The sequence below is a fragment of the Eptatretus burgeri genome, chromosome 5 (genome assembly GCF_056783735.1).
Source record: "Eptatretus burgeri isolate ZD-2024b chromosome 5, Ebu_testis_v1, whole genome shotgun sequence".
NCBI classification, from domain to species: domain Eukaryota; kingdom Metazoa; phylum Chordata; class Myxini; order Myxiniformes; family Myxinidae; genus Eptatretus; species Eptatretus burgeri.
In genome coordinates, this window is record NC_140965.1 from 88,605,633 (window position 1) to 88,624,763 (window position 19,131).

Consider the following 19,131-nt stretch of genomic DNA (forward strand, 5'->3'; position numbering starts at 1 on the left):
GGGATGGGGTGGGGTACACGGGGTAAACAAGATGGCACTACAGGGACTTTCAGGAGGGAAAGCAGATAATATGAAGGAGGTGGGTTTGGTGTGGATTAACGGGGGTAGAAAAGATCATGGTTTTGGATAGGGATAGTGGATAAGATAGATAATAGATGGTGGTGAACAGCTGTTTTAAAGACCTGGAGGGAAGAGTAGGATTGAAGAGTGTGTGGGAGTTTTTTTTTTTTGTATACCTTGGTCGAGGCTCGTATGAGAGCTAACACACAACTCACAGCAAGGAGGCATGAGACAAGAGGGGCGGGAGTGGAAGGGACAAAACAGTGGGGAACAGACACATTAGGTGAACTGTGGAAGGGAGAGGGATGGGGATGGGACGGGGAACATGGCGAAGAGAAGATGGACATTTCAGGGACTTTCAGGAAGGAAAGCAGGAGAAATGAAGGAAGTGGGCTTGGGTGGATTATCGGGGGTAGAAAAGATCGAGGATTTGGATGGGGGAAGATAAGAGGTGGTGGTGAACAGCTGTTTTGAAAGCCTGGAGGGAAGAATGGGAAAGAATAGAGTGAGGAAGTTTATTCCAAAGGCGGGAAAAAAGAGGAATGAAAGAGTGAAGATGAGCAGTGATTCGTGATTTTGGTAGTTTTACCAGAAGGGGGTTGCTGGCGGACATTGAGTGCCCTGTGGAAATGTGGTGGGGACAAATCGCAGAGAGAGCAGGGGGGGCAAGGCTGGAGAGGAGTCGGTAGAAGACAGAAAGACCACCGACCAACCTGCGGTGATTGAGTGAGAGGCCCAAAGACTCAGCTTCATTGCGGGAGATGCCGATGATCTTAAATGCCCTGGTTTCGACAGCGTGAAGCCGAGAAAGGTGGGAGGCAGGAGCACCAGCCCAGAGGGGAGAGCAGTACTCCATCAGGCTACGGACAAAAGCTTTGTAAGTGGTCAGGAGCTCAAGAGGGCCGAGGAAGGACTTAGCACGACGGAGGATTCTCAGTCGGCGACTGGCTTTTGAGGCGAGGTTGGAAATGTGACTTTCCCAGGAAAGGTCATGGCAGATAGTGAGACCTAGAAGCTTGAAAGAAAAGACTTCTTCCAGAGGATTGTTGAGAAAGTGGATGGGGGGGTTTTGTAAACGGTCCTTTCGAAGAGACATAGTGAGAGTGTGAGATTTGTCTGGATTGAAAGACATGTTCCACGTGTTGGACCAGTTTGTGATTTTATCCAGATCTGCAGTGAGTGAAGAAGCTGCTGCTTGCCGGTCTGAGGGATGACAGATGGTACGGCAGAGGGTGGAGTCGTCGGCAAATAGAGGATTTTCCAGAGAGTCCGAGAGATCATTGATGAAAACCAGAAAAAGAACAGGGCCCAGAACGCCACCTTGAGGAACTCCAGCCTGCACAGGAAGAGGGGATGAAAGAACTCCATTTAGGGCCACACATTGACTGCGACAGGAGAGGAAGTCTGCGAGCCATGAGTGGAGATGGCCTTGAATACCATGGGAAGAGAGTTTGGTGAGTAGGGCAGGGTGCCAGACTGTGTCAAAAGCACGCGATATGTCCAGGGATACGGCTCGGATTTCCTGTCTGGCATTGAGGACCTCCATCCATTGATGGGAGAGCAGAAGCAGCATATCCAGGGTAGAGTGACCTGGTCTGAAACCAAATTGATGATTGGAAATCAAGCCATTGGAGAAGAGGAAGGATTTCATATCTGAGGCGATGATGGATTCCATCACCTTGCTGATGATTGGGAGAAGGCTGATTGGTCTGTAGTTATAGGGATCTGTTTTTGCACCTTTTTATGCAGGGCAGTGATGTTAGCAGATTTCCAAGCAGATGGCAGATGACCTTGGGCAAATGAGAGGGTGAATAGAACAGAGAGAGGGTGAGCAAGAGCAGAAGAGCAGGCTTTGAGGACACGTGGGCTGATGCCGTCTGGACCGGTTGCAGAATCTGACTCGAGGTTTGAAAGCAAGCTCTCCACCTTGTCAGGAGAAAAGGATACAGAGACCAGGGACAGTTGGGTGCGACTGGGTAAAGTGGGTAGAGATAGTTATGGGTTTAGGACACAAGATTTAGCTGCAAACACCGAGTTTAGACATTCAGCTTTATCACGTGTGGAATCAGCAGTGCGGCCATTTGAGGTAAGGGAGGGGATGGAGGGGGAACATACACCAGAAACAGATTTGATTAAACGCCACCAGGATTTTGAGGAGGGAGAGGGGTATGAGAGTTCAGACTTGAGATGAGAAAGATGTTGTTTTCTGGCTCTCCTGAGGGTAGATACACACTTGTTCCGAGCTTTGTGGAAAGAACTGAGATTGCCCTCAGTTGGGTTTGCTTTCCATGAGGCAAAGGCAAGTTGTTTCAGGACAACTGCCTCGCCACAAGCTTCAGTGAACCAAGGGCGGGAGGAAGGGTAAGACAACTGAACACGAGAGGGGATAAATTTGTGCATGAGGGAGAGCAAGTTTCTTTGAAAGAATTCCCAGGATGAGTTGATGTTTGACAAAGTAGTGATAGGAGAGCAATCTGTAAGTTTGATGGCTGCTCGGAGACCCTGCCAGTCGGCTTGAGTGAAATGCCAGACTCGACGGCGGTGAGGTGGTTCTCTGATAACAGCCAGAGAGATGTCCACTTTGACAAGGACGTGGTCAGAAGAACCAATTGGAGCGAAGGAAGAGCAGCAGATATTGTCAGGGAAATTTGTCAAAATCAGATCCAGAAGAGATGGAGTACCATTGGTTGAGATCCGGGTCGGGAAGTTGACCGATTGAGTCAGTCCCAATGAGTCGCAGAAAGCTTTTGCTGAGGTACCATGGCAGGTGAGAGAGGTACCCACACCTAGCCAACTGGCATGATGACAATTGAAGTCACCACATAAGAGGAAGAGAGAGCTTGCATGAGAAGATAGAAGATGGTCCATGTTTTCGGATAGTGAGGTGTAGATGGAGTCATCACTGTTCGGTGGACGGTACAGTACACATATAAACATGAGGTGGGAGTGGAGGGGAAGCCGAAGCCAGAGGTATTCCTGGGGGTGTGGGGGAGTGAGAGCAGTGCATGGAGAGTGAGGAATAGAGTCTTTGATGAAGAGAGCAACTCCTCCACCAGGACGAGGCTCAGGTCTGTCATACCGTAAGAGGGAGTAGCCAGGGAGAGATACTTGGGAGTCAGATGCCTTGGGAGAGGAAAGTTTCTGTTAGGCAGATAATGTCTGGTTTGTCAGTGGCAACCTGTATGGAAAGATCTGAAAGGTTTGAGCGAAGGCCCCGGATATTTGAGGTCCACACTTTTAATGAAGAGGAAGGGGAGGAGGCTTTGGGTGCAGGAGGTGGAGGGGGAGGGGAGTGTAGGACAAGGGACGAGGGGGCAGGTATGAGGGTTGCTGAAGGAGTGTGGGGTATTGCAGAACAGCGAGGGAGGGGGCCGAATGAGGAGGAGAAAAGGCTCTGTGGTGCTGCGGGAGAGGGGGGGACAAGAGACAAGGAAGAAGGCAGTTGAGGATTTGAGGAGGTGGAGTGAAGAGATGGAGGTGAGAGGGCAGTGGAGGGAGGCAGGTTGGTGGATGAGAGGGGGGGGCAACTTTGAGAAGGAAGAGTGAGGGGGATGAAAGGTGGGAGAAAGGTGAGGGGGATTTTTGAGAGAGGTGAGAGGGAGGCTTGGAGGGAGAAGAGTGGGATGGTTGCTTTGAGAGTGAGAGTGAGGGGTGAGGCGGGTGAGTTGGCACTGAATTTGGAAAAAAAGAATTTGTTTCAAAGGTGGGAAAAAAAGAGGGATGAAAGAATGAATGTGAGCAGTGATTCTTGATTTTGGTAGTTTAATCAGAAGGGCGTTGCTGGCGGATCTTGGAGCGAGCACCCTGCAGAAACATGGGTGGAACAGATAGCAGACAGAGCAGAGGGTTGGGGGGGTGAGGCTGGAGGGAGACGGTAAAAAATAGAAAGACCACCGACCTGCCTGTGGTGAGAGAGTGAGAGACCCAAAGACTCAGCCTCATTGCAGGAGATAGATACCAATGATCTTAAAAGCATTGGTTGCCACAGTGTGAAGCTGGAAAGGTGAGAGGTGGGAGCACCAGCCCAGAAGGGAGAGCAGTACTCCATCAGGCTATGGATGAACGCTTTGTATTTGATCAGGAACTCAGGTGTGCCAAGGAAGGACTTTGCACGAAGGAGGATGTCCAATCGGCAACTGTCTTTGGAGGCCAGTTTGGAAATGTGACTTTCCCAAGAAAGATCATGGCAGATAGTGAGACCCAGATGCTTGAATGAAAGGACTTCTTCCAGTGGATTGTTGAGAAAGTATATTGGGGGAGGGGGGTTCCAGATGGTCCTTTTGGAGAGACATAGTGAAAGTGTGAGATTTGTCCAGATTGAAAGACATGTTCCACGTGTTTGACCAGCTTGTGATTTTAACCACATCTGCAGAGAGCGAAGAAGCTGCTGCTTGCTGATCTGAGGGATGACTGATGCTATTGCAGAGGGTGGAGTCATCAGCAAAGAGATAAGGAGAATTTTCCAGAGAGTCTGAGAGATCATAGATAAAAACCAGAAAAAGAACAGGGCCCAGAACACAGCCTTGAGGATCTCCAGCCTGGCCAGGAAGACGGGATGAGAAAACTCCATTAAGGGCCACATGTTGGCTGAGACAGGAGAGGAAGTCTGCGAGCCATGAGTGGAGATTTCCTTGGATACCACAGAAAGAGAGTTTGGTGAGCAGGGCAGGGTGCCAGACTGTATTGAAAGCATGTGATATGTCTGGGCATATAGCTCTGATCTCAAGTCTGGCATTGAGGATCTCCATCCATTGTTGGGAAAGCAGGAGCAGCAAGTCCAGGGTAGAGTGGCCTGGTCTGAATCCAAATTGATGCTCAGAAATCAAGCCATTGGAGAAAAGGATGGATTTAATGTCTGAAGTGATGATGGATTCCATAACCTTGCCGATGATTGGGAGAAGGCTGATTGGTCTGTCGTTGCAGGGATCTGTTTTTGCACCTTTTTTATGCACAGCGGTAATGTTTGCTGATTTCCAAGCAGAAGGCAGATGACCTTGAGCAAATGAGAGGGTGAACAGAACAGAGAGAGTGTGAGCAAGCGCAGCAGAGTAGGTTAAACAAAAACAAGCTTGGTAAACTTACTCCCCCACTTGGCCTGGCTTTGATATGTTATCCGTCTGCACTTTCAGGTTGACGACTAATGCCTTCACAGCATATTGGGATGGACATTTAAATGATCCCTCACAAAAGGCAACACATGATCAATGATATTCCTAGCCGGAGAGGAATAAGGGAAACTGGGTGCTTGTGTATTTCAAAATAGAGAAGAATAACAAGATATCTGCCATCAGAAAGCAGTTGCCAAGGGCTACTCTTGGCGATCCTCCCCATTTTATCCTTTGTGATCGCCCGTGACTTACCGTTAGCCCTTAATACAATGATGGCTATATATTTTTCGGACTACTTCTGACCTTGACCTTCAACATGTAGGAATAGAGTGTAAATTAACAAAATGTGTCCCCATCTACAATCTATCCATAAAAACTTCCATGAAAATCGGAAGAAAATTATTCAAGTTATGATCAAAAATGTGTTTTTTGTTAATTACGTCACAATCCGAAAAAGGTAGGTCAAGGACGCAAATAAAATATCAGGTGCACAACTTCAATGCACATCCACAATTGTGATGCAAGAACATCTTGTAAGGTTAAGCGGTCTTTGAGATTCCACATCGGCAAAATTGAGCGATGACAAAAAAACGCGTTTTGTTTTTTCATACCGCCATTTGACCTTGATCTCTAACTCGGAGGGGTATGATGAAAATTAAGCGTAAATGGTGTATGATGAAAATTAAGCGGAAATGGTGTATGATGAAAATTAAGCGTAAATGGTGTATGATGAAAATTAAGCGTAAATGGGGTATGATGAAAATTAAGCGTAAATGGTGTATGATGAAAATTAAGCGTAAATGGGGTATGATGAAAATTAAGCGTAAATGGGGTATGATGAAAATTAAGCATAAATGGGGTATGATGAAAATTAAGCGTAAATGGAGTATGATGAAAATTAAGCGTAAATGGAGTATGATGAAAATTAAGCGTAAATGGAGTATGATGAAAATTAAGCGTAAATGGAGTATGATGAAAATTAAGCATAAATGGGGTATGATGAAAATTAAGCGTAAATGGGGTATGATGAAAATTAAGCGTAAATGGGGTATGATGTAAATTAAGCGTAAATGGGGTATGATGAAAATTAAGCGTAAATGGGGGTATGATGAAAATTAAGCGTAAATGTTTCTTGCTCTCAGCTATCTAGTGAGAGCTATTTTGGTTCGATAGCGCAAAGCTAAGTCGAGTTATGGTGAAAAATGTTAATATGTCTATAATTGGGTCATAGCCTTAAAAATTAGGTCAAGGTTATAAAACAAATTATGTCAACCCCGCATACTTGTTTTTTGCATTATTGATACAAATTTTCATTCTGAAAGTCCCAGCCAGGTACAAGATACAGCTCAGAAATTTTGGAAATTAGGAGTGCAGGAAGAATCACCCCCTGCCCCCCGCCCAAAAATATAAAGAAATAAATAAAATTCTGCGGTACCATTAAAATTGAGGGTGCTAATTGTAGACACAAACCTTACAGCAGGTATAAGCCATCCCCAATCCAATTTAGGAGGAGGCTTACATACGGTCAGTGAAGTAGTGGGACCACTTTGTGTATTACATTGGAATCATTAACACTTCGGTATTTTCAATAATAAGATCCAGAGAGATCCTTACAATCTTTAATGCAGGTGTCCTTTTAATGTATTTTAGTTTACTTGAAATCACTATTGTGCTACTGTATATGGAATTTGAAACGTGTCTGTTTGTCTGTTGGTTTGTTTGTTTGGCTTCAATGCACTCCGCTGAACCGATGGATGGAATGAGATGATAACTGGTGGTTGGTTGTACTTTGGGTGTGTTCGGAAAGGTTTTAGGCAACAAAAAAAATTCCCAGAAGTGGTGACATTACGAGAACTAAACCACTGGACAGAATGAATTGGAAACGACAGGGGTGGTACTCACGGGGTGCAAAAAAAATTCTGAGTTTTTTGAGGGCAACTCAAATTCCTAGTCCCGAGGGAAGCAAGGTGGGTGAGCACCCCAGTTGTCTGCAGTAAATACATATCGTAAAGTGCTGCTCCTGGTGGGCGCTGTTAAAGTCATCCCAACCATAATTCTGGGGGAATGAACCCATCCATAAGGAGGGGGTTCTGTGCTGGTAACAAAGAGTGATAAAGGGTGACTCAAATAGGTAAGCATATTACATTATTTTCCTCCAGGTTTCTTCTTGTAGTACCACTCTCAGACAAAACAAATACTGTATACACTGTCCATAAATTTTGTTTCATATTCTCGCTACATCATGATAATAATATATATTTTTTAAAAACCTTCTTAACACACCCTTCTCTAACCAGACCTCAAAGGAATTGGAAAAAATAAATATATCGTACAGTTTGGCAATGATATCCTAATGCTCCCCCTGATCCCGATGTGTTCATCTTCAAATCCAAAATAATCAAAACGTCCAGAACACGTTTTAGATTTTCTCTAATATCTTTCTCTAATTGATTTGTGTATTGAGTTATTCCTTCTGGTTAATGAAAGTAAAACCTCAGTTTGCTCTGTCATTCCAAACACACTCTGCTGTAGGCGTCGCTGTGCTGATGCGTTTGTCAGAGCGAATTGGGATGCAGTGTATAGTATACACCCATAACCTTGCCCAATGCCCTATACATGAGAAAAAGCTTTGCTTTGGCTTCAGTTTCCAGTCCAACAACAAACACCTTATTTTGTTGTTGTTGAAATTTATTTCAGATTGATTCCAGCTGAAACAATGAAACGGATGCGCCTCAGGACTTCTGTGTCCCTGATGCCATGTTCAGGGTTGAGAGTCCTGCTGATGACACCACGCAAGGTGTACAGTGACCACTGCATTCAGTCGCATAGACCATAGTGGACTACATACATAACATTTTATGTATTATGCACACAAGAGGGGAAAATAGAAGAAAGGAAAATAAAAGGGGTCGGAGAGGGGTGGGGTGAGAGTTATATGCGACATAGAAGTCAGGGAGTTTGAGGAGAATGAGGCTAGGAGGTTATTAGGAGATAATAAATCATCTACATGTTACATATAGAGGGGAGGAGGAAAAGATGAATAAATGAAAATAATAATGGAAGAGGAGGAAGGATAAGGGAGTAAAGGGAAAGGATGTTGAAAGGGGAAAGGAGTATCAGGAAGGCAGGGAAAAAGAAGGTATGATCAGGTATACTGGGATCAAAAGAGGAGGGTGGTCCAAATTGTCATTATCTCTGCCACCAAAGGTAGACAGAGGTTATGTTTTCACCACTGTCTGTTTATCTGTCTCAAAAGAGCTTGCCTGTGAGCAGGATATCTCAAAAGGTTGTGGACGGATTATGACAAAACGTGGTGGATGCATTGGGTGGGTGACATGAACAAGCCGATTAGATTTTGGTTCAGGTCCAGATGCAGATCCAGCCTATCAGTGGCACACAAAACGTAAACTGTTCAGCCTGGCAGAGGAATGCGCTCTACTGAATGTCGTTCTCGTTTTGGTGGATGTACCGAGTAGAAATGTCTGAAAGTCATGTTAGGTGAGGGAAGGAAGGACATTATACAGTAATTCTAAGAGTGCTGACTGCCTGATGAGGCAAATAGGAGGAGGGATGTGGTTAAAGGTTCAGCAAATTTTACATTCTTAATATGTGATTTGAGGTCCTGATAGACATCAAGCTGGTTGTGTGATTGGTTCCACGACATAGCATGGCTCGGTGGACGCACCACTGCCAGTTCAGGACCCCCCAATGATTGGAATGTAATGGCAGGCAATAATTGGAGGAGCTTCCACAATCATTATTGTTAGACATACTTGGGGTTGTCAAGCAATTTTTACCCTCACCAAAGGATTCAGAGAGGGTATTGCATTTGGGTCCGTTTGTTTGTTTGTCTGTTTGTTTGTCTGTCTATTTGTCCGCACAGAACTTTTGTGTTTTTCTCCGCAACCGCTTGTTGGATTGAGACGAAATTTTCACCACTGGTGTGACTACTCATGCAGAATGTTGTAATGATATCTATGATGTCATAGGTCACCTGGTATGGTTGCCATATTGGGAAAACTTTGGACCTCTTTATCTCTGAAACCGCACCAAGGAAAAATTGAGACGTGGCACATAGGAAAGTACTCCTCATGGGTAATGAGTGATTTTTTTTATGACATCATATGTGACCTGGTTATGACGTTATAATTGCATATGTAGAATGCCAAATGCGATCAGCGAGACCTTATCTCGCTCGCCCTCGCAACACGGTTTTGAAGGCATTAAGGGAAGGTGAAGTGGCAGGGTCTTTCTCCAGGTGGTTCCAATCCCTGCCGGTGCGGGGTAAGAAGGATGAAGCATATACCTGAGTACTGCAGCTCGGTATCATGAAGCGGGATCCATGTCCTCTGGTACGTGTTGATGCTTCAGTGAGGTATGCACTCCACTTGATGTCCATCAGGTCGTAGCGAATGCGGTACATCAAGGCAAGATGGTTTTGGAGTCGTCTACTTTCCAAGGTGGGCCATTGTAGTTCTTCAAGCATAGCTGAGACACTGGTGGTAGGACCATAGTTACCAGTGACATAACGAGCACCTCTACACTGGACCATCTCGAGCTTGTTGATATTATGCCAAGTGTGAGGATCCCATGCTGTTGCAGCATATTCCACGATTGGTAAGATGTAAGTTTTGAATGTGGTCTTCTTGATTCTATAGTTGCATTAGCTGGAGTTTTGACGCAAGAAGGCAATTGGTGGAGTTTGCTTTCTTGACAGTTGCATCCATGTGGGTGTTGAAATTCAGCTTTGAATCAGTGTGGACACCAAGGTATTTGGCCGAGTTAACCTCTTCAAGGATGTGGTCATGAACGTTAAGAGATTGGAGGATGGGCTTCCGCTTGTTGGTGATGTGAATGACCTGGCATTTAGATGGGTGAAACTCCATCAACCACTTCCCTCCCACTCCTCCAACATATCAAGATCCATCTGGAGATGAATGCAGTCCTGGGCAAATGTAACACACAAGTAGAGGACACAGTCATCTGCAAAGAGACATGGTGTGCTATCTGGTAGATCGTTAATAAAGATCAGGAAAAGAAGCAGGCTGAGCACACTGTCCTGAGGAACTCCAGATGTTACTTGGCTTCAGAGCTACATTGGCCATCGATCAAGACTTGCTGGGTGCAGTCATGGAAGAAGTTTTTTTGTCCACTCTAAAGTGCAGCCTGAAGTCCATAGAACTCCGCCTTCAACAGAAGTCTTCAGTTGGGACACCTTGTCGAAGGCTTTCGCGAAGTCCAGCAAGATGACGTCTATTTGTGCCTTCTCTTCTATTCCTCTAGCAAGGTCATCTATGGTGAGGATCAATTGTGTATCACAAGATGTACATTACCGAAAGCCATGCTGTGCATCTGTTCGTATCTGATGGTCAATGGGATGATGTATGATGGCACAATACATGACATGCTCACACAGCTCGCAAAGAACTGATGTCAGTGAGATGGGCTGATAATTTGAAGCAGATGATCGGCATTCCTTATGGAAGATCGGGATGATGGTTGCTTTCTTCCAAGAAGATGGTACACTGCCCTGATTCAGGGGTGGCTGGAAGAGTAATGTGACTGCAGGTGAGACTTCTTCAGCCGTTTCCTTCAGCACTTTCAGAGAGTTACCATCAGGCCCAACTGCTTTGTGTGGTTCAAGGTCTTTAAGCAGCTTGGTTACTCCTTTGCAGCCAACAGTGATGTCATTCATGGCTGAATGAAGGCTGGGGCTGAGATTAAGTAGTGATGAATCACCGTCATCAGTAAATCCTGAAGAAAACTGCCTGTTCAAGACGTTAGCTTTATGCTTGGAATCGCAGTGAAGAATATTTCCCTCCTTCAGTGGTTCAACTCCCATTTGATCACAGCGCTTAGATTTTACAAACACTCCCAACTTTTTATTGCCATCTGCGTCACTACTGATGATGTCAGACAGGTATTTTTTTATCGGTTTGGTGACGGATCTTCTGTATTTCCTTTTTGATGTCGTGGGAATGAAACCAGTCTCTACCTCTGTTGTGGCACCAAGCCTTCTTGAAGGCTCATGCATTTAATTGATGTGTCCAACCAACATTGGCTGAATCTGGATGAGCTGGATTTGGAACTACGTTGTTTTTTTCCAGTGCAGCCTGAGTTTCAGGAGCCAAAACCTCCAATGGTGTTAAGGTAGAGTCAACAAATTGATCTGCCCATGTTTTGGCATCAGACCGAATATTCACTCTGTTGGCTTGTTTCCAAAGAAGAATTTTATGGTGAGGTGGTTTCTGTCTGTACGCTCAGGCACTCATCTCCAAAAACACAACATCATGATTACTAAGGCCAGACATGCCGACACATTGTTTGACCAGCGAAGGGAGATTAGTTGCGATAACGTCCAAGATGTTATCTCTCCTAGTAGGAGAGTTCACAATCTGCTCAAGCCCCAAGTTGGCCAAAGTTTGCAGGTAGGAGTCATTGATGTTCTTTCTATATTGGTGAGAAATAATCTGCTCTGTCTCCCAGTTGATGTTGGGTAAATTAATGTCTCCGCCAATCCATAAAGCTTTACGTGGGTTTGAGTGACGCAGATCCTTAATGGCTTGATTGAGGTAATTCATGTAGCTTAGGTCACTACTAGGTGGTTGATACACGGAGGCAATTATAATATTGTGGTTACCATTCATCACTTTAACTACAATGAACTCAGATTCAGTGTAGGTTGTTATCTGTTGACTAATAAGACTGGTAGTAATACCCAATGTTACACCGCCATAGCCAACTTACCTGTCATTTCCATAGAGATTGTATCCTGGGGGAAAGATTTTGCCTTGTCCTCTACCTGGCTTCAACCTCGTCTCATATCGCATGATGATGTCAGGTTTGGTTACTTCAATTAAGCTCCAGAACTCCTCCCGTTTAGAATAAATGCTCTGGAAGTTGACTACCAGGGTGTGCAAGTTTGATGCACAAACTCGTGGACATAGTTTAGATGGCGACGATGAGGCTAGTGGTGAACCTGGGGGATCAGTATTTGTGGAACCTCTGCTTGAAGAGTGAGTCATATTCAAATGGGTAGAATTGAAGGTATTACTATCGCTGCCCATGATGACAATGTTAAATAGGCTACATGATGGATTTGGTAAGCCACAGTTCGAGCACTCCCAGGGGTAATCACTTCGGCCCAGGTGAGACAAGTGGATGTTGTTTCTGCTAACACAATCTGCATAGTGAACGTGTCACATGATTCACATAGTATGCTCACCTTAGCTCCTTCATAATTAGTGCAGGCCCGAATGCATGTGCCACATGGAAATTTTGGAGGTCTTGGTGCAGGGTTGGTTTCCACGTCACCACTTGTCAGAAGGATGACTAACACTCACTCACGTCCGAGTTACAAACTGTTGTCAGTTGCAACATGCAACACTCACTACCGAGTTACAAACTGACTCTGGAAGAAGTGTCAGCACAAGCGCTGTTCGTCGAGAGCTTCATGAAATGGGTTTCCATGGCCGCGCAGCCGCACACAAGCCGAATATCACCATGCACAATGCCAAGCATTGGCTGGAGTGTTGTAAAGCTCACCGCCATTGAACTCTGGAGCAGTGGAAATGCGTTCTCTGGAGTGATGAATCACGCTTCACCATCTGGCAGTCCGACAGATGAACTTGGGTTTGACGGATGCCAAGAGAATGCTACCTGCCCAAATGCATAGTGCCAACTGTAAAGTTTGGTGGAGGAGGAGTAATGGTCTGGGGCTGTTTTTCATGGTTTAGTTTAGGCCCCTTAATTCTAGTGAAGGGAAATCTTAACACTTCAGCATGCAATGACATGCTAGATGAGTCTGTGCTTCCAACTTTGTGGGAATAGTTTGCTGAAGGTCCTTTCCTGTTTCAGCATGACAATGCCCCCATGCACAAAGCGAGGTCCATACAGAAATGGTTTGTCAAGATCGGTATGAAAGAGCTTGACTGGCCTACAGAGAGCTCTCAACCCCGTCGAATAGCTTTGGGATGAATTGGAACGCTGACTGTGAGCCATACCTAATCGCCCAACATCAGTGCCCAACCTCAAGAATGCTCTTGTGGCTGAATCGAAGTAAATCCCCGCAGCAATATTCCAACATCTAGTGGAAAGACTTCCGGGAAGAGTGCAGGCTGTTATCATATAGTCTAGTAGGAAGAGGGGGGTATCATGCACCTCCTGGAAATATACTTCTAATCAGTGTTTCTAGATTGGAAAAAGTGTGTAGAAAATAATGAGCTGTGTGAAAAAGTTGTCAAAATGTCCCACGTATCATTTTAATGTAAATTAGTGCCCCCATTATCGAAAAATCTAGTTTCACTACATCTCAGCCAATATTGCAGATAACTGAACAAATAAGGTGTCTCGACCCATGTTTTGAGGGTCAAAGATCATAATAAAACTATTCCTGAAGTGGCCACATGTATCTCTGGCATGCTATTATGCAAATTAGTCCTGCCATTGCTGCCATTTCCGAATTTCGTAAATTTATTCAATGCCTCCGTTAAGAGTTCTGCATCTTCGTCGATGCCAACTGATTTTGCTGGGTATTCAACCTCCAAACCAACAAGGTAAGAAGTTAACTCAGCTACACACACATGTGGATGTCAGTTTCTGCATGGAACCAGAAACAGGCAGCATCACAGCTGAGCTAGCAAGAACCATGTTAGCTATAGCTTGCCTCTTAAAATCTATGTATGGCTCTAGCTTAATTGTTGTTTTCACTGCTTGTATCCCAAAAACATTTGTTAGCATCAAACATTAGGCCACTGTTGAACATGATCGTTGCACTCAGATCATCTGTTATCAGATTGAGAAGTCCAGATTTCATAACAGGGTCCCTTTATATTAACATTAATGGTGATTTCTCATTCATTTCTATAACAGTGGTGGTAGAAGTAGACATTAAGCTGGCATGCTCAAAAAGAAAACGGAGTGTAGATCCTGCAGCCCACAATTGCTCTCCACCTGCATGCATCCTTCATGTGCCATCCATGTCTGATCATGGTCATTTTACACCCCTCACTAAAATCAAAGGAACTGCTACAGAAAAACTACAACAGCTTCAGAAGATCCAGGATCGACGTCTCCACCAATCACATGAGTCCCCATATCGTATGCAATCAGTGTGTGACCACATCCCTACCACTCTCCCCGATGACCTGGAAAGTGTGGGGTATCACCACAACTGTTATCAGCGCTTTACTGACAACCTTCAGCTTCTGGGAGATGATACAGAACCAGAACCATCAACCTCACAGCGGCATCACTCCCCTCGTAAATCAGGGGGTTCTGCTGGACCCATCTTCCCACCATTTTTTGTGACAAAGTTGAGATCAAAGATGGTCATCGCAAAACTGAGAGACCTGTATACTTCACATCTTATAAGAACAAAGAAAATGCATGGGAGCAAATTGAATCACGGGCTGGGAAAATGGGTCGAGTTCGACTTCATGGACAGGTGAAAATGTGAACCCATATTTTTTTTATGTTACACGCCATATCAACATGTTAACCATTTATCATTCCAGGTCATACAGTTTCAAGAGCAAAGCAACCTTGCGTTCGTGCTCCTCGTCAAGTCTCAGAGTCAAGATGAGCCATTGGACTTGGAAGAACTCATGAAGTACTGCCTGATGCCTGTGCCTCCCAGCCTTGGAACACCGGATGGATTTTTCTCCAAGACCAACAAAGCCTCTATTCTGCACTACCTTCTCGAGGACACCACCACAGAAGATCTGCCATACCCCAAGGATGTCCTGTTCACCTAGGATGGCATGGCGCTGCTACATACCCTTGCCAACCTTCCCCCAACCTGTGGTGAAATATGCCTACAGGTGCTCGATCAAATGGTGGCCAAGAAGCACTTCTTGTTCTCGACTGACAGTTACCACCCGGAATCTATCAAAGCGCAGGAGAGGTTGAGGAGTGGCAGCTCAGAGAAGATCATTTTGGCTGGACCAGTGACCAGGAAGCCATATGACTTCAAGATGTTCCTTGCAAATGACGACAACAAAAAGCAGATCTGCCAGCTCCTGCTGCGAGTATGGAGTGACCAACAGGCAGCTTCAAAGCTGGAGAGAACAGAGATGGCAATACTGATTGTGGAGGGAGAGCCCACCATCTTGTCTCATCAAATGGCAAGTTAAATTGAAAACCCATATTATTATTAATTATTATTACCAGGATTAACTTAAATAATATTGCCAACGTGCTTCTTGGTGATTGGTGAATAATAGGATAAAATTTTGGAGATTGGTGATGCGAATTTTTTCTTTCAGTCTTGTATTTAAATATTGGTAAAATTGGTAAATTCTAAGTGATTATCTGTGATTTTTGTCTAGCTCTAGAATTGGTGGTGACTGAAGTACAATGCCCCTTTGTGTTTCAGGTTGCGGTGCGTGAGCTCCGCACAATCTACAGCAACCAGGAAGAGACTGATACAAGGGTGGTACTGTACCTCCATCATGCTGCTGCCCTCGGATACAAGAATTCTGTGGTCAGAACACTTGACACAGATATCTTCATAATTCTTCTCTACCATGCTCATGCCATCAAGCTGACTGTATACCTGGATACGGGGTCAGGGAAACATCGACAACTTCTCAACCTCTCTGAGCTTGCAGACTCCCTGGGAGAAGACTACTGTGCCACTCTTCTTGGATTCTATGTGTTCAGCGGAGAAGACTGTTCCAGTGCCTTCAAAGGGAAGGGGAATATGGCGCCCTTGAAAAAGCTGGAGGAGAACCCCAGGTTTCACAAGACGTTCAGTCAACTCGTTGACTACTGGAATGTCAAGCCTGAGGTGCTGAGGCAGTTGGAGCAATTCACCTGTCTGATGTATGGACAGAATCGTGACTCTTCAGTGGACGTCGTCCGTGCCAAGTTGCTACGCAAAATGGTTGGGGAGGACAAGAAACTCACTTAAAAGTCTAAGGTCGACCTGGCTCGCCTTCCTCAATGCCACTCTGCTCTGAAGCCGCACGTCCAACGCGTGAACCACCGTGTCTCCTTGTACAAGCGAGCTGGTGAAGCTATTCTGGAAAAGCCAAAACCCTATGATGAGGGGCAAGGATGGATGAGGAATGATGAAGGAGTGTTGAAACAAGTATGGTCCTGCGGTCCTGTCCTACCAACCTCGCTAGTTGATCTCCTGGACACTGGAGAGCATGAACAGGAAGAGGAGGACGAAGAGGAAGGAGAGGACGAGTTGGACTCTGATGATTTCATTGAAAACGATGAGTGATTCATAGTGGAGAAGCATTTACCTGACTGTTTATCTGGAATGGGAAAGAGAAGAAGAGTTCTATTATGGTGGTGACCCTTCTACTACAAAATAAATAAACATTGGTTAAAAACACAACAACATCTGTCTGGACACCTTATTTGTTCAGTTTTCTGCAATATGGAGTCTCTGAATTGGTAAAAATGTGATTATTTTGTAGAGGCGGAATTAATTTGCATATTAGCATGACACAGACACATATGATCACTTTAAGAATAGTTTTATTATGATCTTTGACCCTCAAAACATGGCTCTCGACACCTTATTTGTTCAGCTATCTGCAATATTGGCTGAGATATCGTGAAACTAGATTTTTCAATAATGGGGGCACTAATTTGCATAAAAATGATACGTGGGACATTTTGACAACTTTTTAACATAGCTCATCATTTTCTACACACTTTTTCCAATCTAGAAACACTGATTAGAAGTATATTTCCGGGGGGTGCATGATACCCCCCTCTTCCGACTAGACAAGTAGCAAAAGGGGGACCAACTCCATATTAATGCCCATGATTTTGGAATATACATGTTGGACGAGCACGTGTCCACATACTTTTGGCCATGTCGTGTATGATACCAGACATTGATACATTTTCATGTATGATTTCAGACATTGGTATCAATGAGGTTGAGATATACCATATATTGAGACATCTTTATATTATATGTTGATATCTTTTATGACATCTTTATATGAGATATAACATCTTTATATGAGATACCATATATTGAGACATCTTTATATATGATACCATATATTGATACATCTTTATATATGATACCAGACATTGATACATCTTTCTATATATGATACCAGACATTGAAACATATTTATATACGATACCAGACATGGATACATATTATATATATATATATATATATATATATATATATATATATATATATATATATATATATATATATATATATATATATATATATATATATATATATATATAATACCAGACATTGATACATTTTCATTATGACAGACATTGATATATTTGCATTGATGATACCAGACATTGATACAATTTCATATATGATACATTTTCATATCTGACACCAGACATTGATACATTTTCATTATGACAGACAATGATACATTTTCATATGTGACACCACACATTGATAGATTTTCATTATGACAGACAATGATACATTTTCATATATGACACCAGACATTGATACATTTTCATATCTGACACCAGACATTGATACATTTTCATATATGACACCAGACATTGATACATTTTCATTATGACACCAGACATCGATACATTTTCATATCTGACACCAGACATTGATACATTTTCATTATGACACCAGACATTGATACATTTTCATATATGATACCAGACATTGATACATTTTCATATCTGACACCAGACATTGATACATTTTCATTATGACAGACAATGATACATTTTCATATATGACACCACACATTGACAGATTTTCATTATGACAGACAATGATACATTTTCATATCTGACACCAGACATTGATACATTTTCATTATGACAGACAATGATACATTTTCATATATGACACCACACATTGATAGATTTTCATTATGACAGACAATGATACATTTTCATATGTGACACCACACATTGATAGATTTTCATTATGACAGACAATGATACATTTTCATATCTGACACCAGACATTGATACATTTTCATATATGATACCAGACATTGATACATTTTCATATCTGACACCAGACATTGATACATTTTCATTATGACACCAGACATTGATACATTTTCATATCTGACACCAGACATTGATACATTTTCATTATGACAGACAATGATACATTTTCATATATGACACCACACATTGATAGATTTTCATTATGACAGACAATGATACATTTTCATACATGACACCAGACATTGATACATTTTCATATCTGACACCAGACATTGATACATTTTCATATATGACACCAGACATTGATACATTTTCATATCTGACACCAGACATCGATACATTTTCATATCTGACACCAGACATTGATACATTTTCATTATGACACCAGACATTGATACATTTTCATATATGATACCAGACATTGATACATTTTCATATATGATACCAGACATTGATACATTTTCATTATGACAGACAATGATACATTTTCATATCTGACACCAGACATTGATACATTTTCATATATGATACCAGACATTGATACATTTTCATATCTGACACCAGACATTGACACATTTTCATATATGACACCAGACATTGATACATTTTCATTATGACAGACAATGATACATTTTCATATATGACACCACACATTGATAGATTTTCATTATGACAGACAATGATACATTTTCATATCTGACACCAGACATTGATACATTTTCATTATGACAGACAATGATACATTTTCATATATGACACCACACATTGATAGATTTTCATTATGACAGACAATAATACATTTACATATGTGACACCACACATTGATAGATTTTCATTATGACAGACAATGATACGTTTTCATATCTGACACCAGACATTGATACATTTTCATATATGATACCAGACATTGATACATTTTCATATCTGACATCAGACATTGATACATTTTCATATCTGACACCAGACATTGATACATTTTCATATATGACACCAGACATTGATACATTTTCATATATGATACCAGACATTG

General features: G+C 43.0%; 1 pseudogene; it reads left to right on the top strand.

The window, feature by feature from the left end:
• Nucleotides 1-14,146: 14,146 nt before the first annotated feature.
• LOC147026917 (uncharacterized) lies at nucleotides 14,147-16,570 on the top strand (annotated as a pseudogene).
• Nucleotides 16,571-19,131: the final 2,561 nt, after the last annotated feature.